This window comes from Parasteatoda tepidariorum, chromosome 6 (genome assembly GCF_043381705.1).
Source record: "Parasteatoda tepidariorum isolate YZ-2023 chromosome 6, CAS_Ptep_4.0, whole genome shotgun sequence".
NCBI lineage: Eukaryota > Metazoa > Arthropoda > Arachnida > Araneae > Theridiidae > Parasteatoda > Parasteatoda tepidariorum.
In genome coordinates, this window is record NC_092209.1 from 26,166,810 (window position 1) to 26,172,291 (window position 5,482).

Here is a 5,482-nt window from a genome sequence, read left to right on the forward strand (position 1 = left end):
GATCACCACTATTCTTACAAAAATTAAGCACATATATTAATATGCGTTACTATCATGGTTGTCAACTTAAGTTTTCTCAAATACAACGTATTTGTTTGCTTAAAATTGAAGTTTTAATTCCATTTTAATACCACTGGGAAAAATGATAATGGAAGGGATTAAAAGTTGGCAGATATGCTATCATGGTTGTCATCTCCATCGACAACATTATAGGCGCCCACGGGCATCACCACAGATGAAAGAGTCAATTGTCCGCTTCGCGGACAGGCACTCTGTACACTACTCCAGTTCAAGTTCATGGTTGTCAACTTAAGGTTTCTCAAATACAACGTATTTGTTTGCTTAAAATTGAAGTTTTAATTCCATTTCAATACCACTGGGAAAAATGATAATGGAAAGGATTAAAAGTTGGCAGATATGTGGTTGTCAACTTAATTTTATTCAAATGAAATACAACGTATTTGTCTGCTTAAAATTGAAGTTTTAATTCCATTTTAATACCACTGGGGAAAATGATAATGGAAAGGATTAAAAGTTGGCAGGTCTGTAAGTAGTAAAGATCGGAGAAGCTGAACTTGCTCCTCGTTTTGAAGTAACTTTGGCAACACACGAGTTTATTAACTAGGACAAAGAGATTTAATATATAAGTTGTATTCACTAAAAAAAATTTGTAGTTAAAGATATTTTATTATTCCCGAAAGAAGCTAAAAATGAAAATTATTTGTTACATTAAAACTGAGAAAGTTGCTATATTCATTAATGATCAAACCAATTCTCACATATGCCTCACCTGCCTGGACAACCATACCGGAACATCTCATGAAAAAACTCAACTAATGCCAGAACAAGATACTCAGAAAAATCTCCCGTGCCAGATGGTTCATTAGAAATACAAATATTCACAATGACCTCAAGATCCCGACCTTATCCCAATATATCCACAAGCTAAATGCAGATTTCTTTGACCGGGCCATAAAATGCAATACAGTGAACTTCAACTAGATATTCAACTTTGAAAGCTACAAAAAAGATATAAAATTCAGACCAATAGCTGCTCACTTTACATTCGACACCTCATATCACAATCATCAAAATAAATAAAAAGCTCAATAAATTTATCACAGATCTATCCATAGCATCAGATTCAGCTATAACAATATTAACAACTCTATCAAACGTTTCCCCACGTTGACCTTCAATGTGCATTCAAAGCCACACATAAGTTTAAAGCAAGCTGCTTCTTCTAATTTTCATTATTCTCATTTACTCAGGTAAAGTGCTTGAATCCTGTTAACAACTATCACATAGACCGCTGACCAAAAAGAACCCATTCCAAATAGAAAAATACATGATGGATGGGATGCCAGGTGCCCAACTCATAATTCAAGACAAGTCGAGTTGGCAGGTATGAAATTATGTATAAACCATAAGATCGATAGCCACTTATGAATCACCAGCATGGTGCACAGCACCACATCATTTGTTAAATAAATTCGATATTGTACAGAATAAAATATTGCTATCAAATATTAAAGATCCGTACTACGTTAGGAATCGAACATGAAGAGAAAAGTTAAATCTTTAAAAACTCGCGCAATATGATGCCTTGAATGGCAATTTTTATAGTAAGGTAGAAAATTATAACTAAGATGGCTCGGCCATATCTGGAGAGGCTCTGAAGATAGCCCTGTAAAAATTGCCACCTTCAAGAACCCTCAGGGGTCCCGCTCTAGAGGTAGACCACCTACTCGATGGCTAAACGACACCGAAAACGACCTCAAAGTCCTAAAACGTAAGAACTGGAGGGGAGTTGCCATGGACAGAGGGAGCTGGAGAAGGCGTGCTGTTGAGGCAGCCAAGGCCTGCAAAGGGCTGTTGCGCTCCTGAAGAAGAAGAGGNACATCATTTGTTAAATAAATTCGATATTGTACAGAATAAAATATTGCTATCAAATATTAAAGATCCGTACTACGTTAGGAATCGAACATGAAGAGAAAAGTTAAATCTTTAAAAACTCGCGCAATATAATGCCTTGAATGGCAATTTTTGTAGAAAATTATGACTCGGCGAAGTTTAATGATATCTTCAGCAAAGAATTCCTAAATGAAAATATTACACGCAGCCCATTGGCGGTTCTTTTTATTTACTTATTTTTTTTCTTCCTAAACGGATGGTATACTATCCAAGACGTATTGTAAATAGTGAATATATTGCTCATAACCTTTTTTTTCTTCTCAATTTTATTATCATTCACACATATCAGACTGATATAAACGCAAAAATTCTAAACCGTCTAGTGATGTACCAATCGATTTGTCATAGTCATATTATTGGTCAAGGCCTTTTTGCCTTTTCATCTTGATTTGTAAAGTCGTGAAGTAATTTTCATTATGAGTTCTGAAAACTGAAAGAAAAATTAAAGGAAAAATAATCATGATATAGAAAAAATAAAAAATAATTTTGAACTATTTGCTGCATTTGCAACGCCATTGGCTGAATAGCAGCACCAATAAGAAATGAGAGTTATAAATAATTAGAGAAAAGACTGCAGCACCAATCGCTTGCACTGTTATAATTTTAATTTATACATGAAATTATAAGGTATCAATGAAAGATTAAAATTAGTGAAGAATTAATTGAATGTATCTGATGAAATAGCATCGCTGCTGAAAAACCGGGCAAGGAGTCTGATTTTGGAATCTTCAATTAGCATTTCTGCTTTAAAAATTTTGTTACAGTTTGCGACTGAGCATTTTTACACTTTATTTTAAATAAAATTGTGTGTTAAGTCTCATTATAGTTTCAGTGAAGGTGTTTAATCCTTTGGGGACGGGTGATTCAGAAAAGCATTCGTACAAAATCAAAATCAGGATGTAAATAAATAGAAATATTTAACCCTTTCGCGCCGACTGTCACAAATACGCGTCAGCATAAAACCGTATTAATCAGGGTAAAAAGATAAAACTGGTAACCAAAGTAGTTCTTTAGCAGTTTATTTGTGGGAGGGGTTATAATTGTTTGATTTATTTAATTCACCATTACTTTAGTTCAAAATAAAATTATCTAGCTATACTTTGAACGAACATTGATTATATAGATGATTAAACTAACAATAATTAAAGTGAAAGCAAAGTAAGTCTGTCAAATTAGCAACGACTACATTTAAGCTACCGTTTTTTTTATTTAATTACATCCTGATTCTAATTTTGTACGAATGCTTTTATGAATCACCCGTCCCCAAGGGGTTAAACCGACACCTCCTAGAAGTAGAAAGGCCTCAGCACGGATCAATTTAGTAGTCCGAAGTGACGAAGTTAACTGCGCAGTAGACGAAAAATAAGAAAAATGTCATTACGTTAGGGGTACTAAGCTGCGCAGTGGTTGAAAATACAAAATATGTCATTACGTTTGGACTACTAAGGGATATTTATGGTAACCCGTGCTGAGGCCTGTTCTTTCTAGGAGGTGTTGGTTAAACCCAAGTTCCCACTGTCAGGAAATTTTCTTAAAGTGATGACAAAAGTGAGATAAATTTAAATGTTTTAAGCTACCTGTAAATTTTTAATTTCAAAGAAGTATTTAAATTTGTGAAAACATACCTAGGGGTTAATTACAAAATTATCAAATGAAAGTTAATTTAAACATTTCCAGTAGTCTTGAAGAACCTTAGCTACCGCATTTATTTTTTTCCAAATCGTGAGAGCCCTCTCAAACGAATTTGTTTTTATTAAAAATTTTTTTATTTTTATCATTAGCACGTTGAATGCCACGCTAATTTTACATGGCTTGCCGGTATGGCCACACCGGTAAATAACTACAAACTAAACTTGCAAATATTAGTTAGACTTCGCTCGTTTTTAAAACGTTTAGGTTAAAGGCTTGGTGAATTATATAAGTCTACGAATTGTTTAGGAATAGTGGCGGATAAAATTCTACTAAATTGAATTTATTAAACCAAGAATCACACTTAATAAACTACCACTTGAAAATATTAATTTGCTGTCCGGGGGAAATTGGCATCTCTGTGTATATAAATAAAATTATTTTTGTGTGTTCTATATTGCATTAATTTCTTCAGACCATTTTAGTAACGATAATAATATTAAAAAAAATTACAAATTTACTCGAGTGATGTGTTTTCAATAATCTAAGCTTCGCCGGTCACCGGTGATCCCCGTAGCGTTACAAACGAACTCAGTGCCGGTCACCGGTGATCCCCATGGCATTCAACGTGTTAAATTCAAAAAAAATAAATAATAATAATTAAATAAATAAATTAAAAAAAATATTAAAAAATTTAAAAAAAACTGTCGCTAGTAGAGAGAGACCGATTGCAGATTTCAAATCAGTTACGCGAAAATCGTTACGAAATCTCACGCAACAGAAAATAATGTGTTTCCTAATGTAATCATCCTTTGAACTCATTATTTGTAATTGCATAGGAAATGAATTTGTGATATTTTTTTACCCATTAAAAATGTTAAATAATAATAAAATAGAAGACTATAATATCTAAGAAAGGTAACAGCTGATGTCTCTTGCATAACCAGTCACATGACTTCGGAAAGAAGGAAGAATACTTTCCACGGTCAAGGTCACTTTTAGTCGGAAGAAAAGGTAAACCTAGAGCGTTGACCTCCTACCATAATCATGGGGAATGTCTACGGCCCTTTTCATGTTATTTTATCCCAAGAGGCAAATGGAATTCGTCATCCGACAAAACAGGTTTAAATATCATCGAATGTGATTAAGAATCAATTTTTCTAACTAATAAAATAAATAATTGTGTATTTTTCATGCCTTTGAATTGACTCGAATTTGAATTGATAGATAAAATGTGAAAAATTATATTTTAGAATTCTTTTTTACTGTTTTAGAAAGTATATAGAAAAATGTAATTAATAGGATAAGAAGTCATAAATTTCATACTAACACGCTGAAAAGAAATTTTGTTTGAAAAAAAAAAGTGGACCCATGGTGTAATCATTGAGAGAACATAATATGAAACGTTAAGAAGCCTCAAATAAGATGTAAAGAAGAAGGGAAAAAAAGAAGAATGAAATTTGGTTAAAAGCTTGATGAGGATAAAATTAGTAATTATGTAATTAGTAATAAAAAATTGACGTATTCCTACATCATTCAAAACAATCACGCATTAACTCTAAAAATTCGTTAGAAACAAACTTCGCATTTGCGTTACATGGAGAAGAAAACTCCGAAAACCATCCATGGTTGGCTCGATTGTAAAGGGATTCGAATCAATAGTCCGTTTACAACCTAAACATCCTAGAGAAGAAAGCCTCACAACTTTTTAGTGACGTCACGAAGTATCGACTCTACTTTCTCTGTACCCATTTAAATCGTCTGCAGTTATTTTAATTCTGCTAGAGTGTTTTATTTTTAACAACGAAAAATCATTAAGAATTTTTTTATTTTATTTGTGCTTGATAAATATATAAACGTATGCGTGTTGTTTCAAATA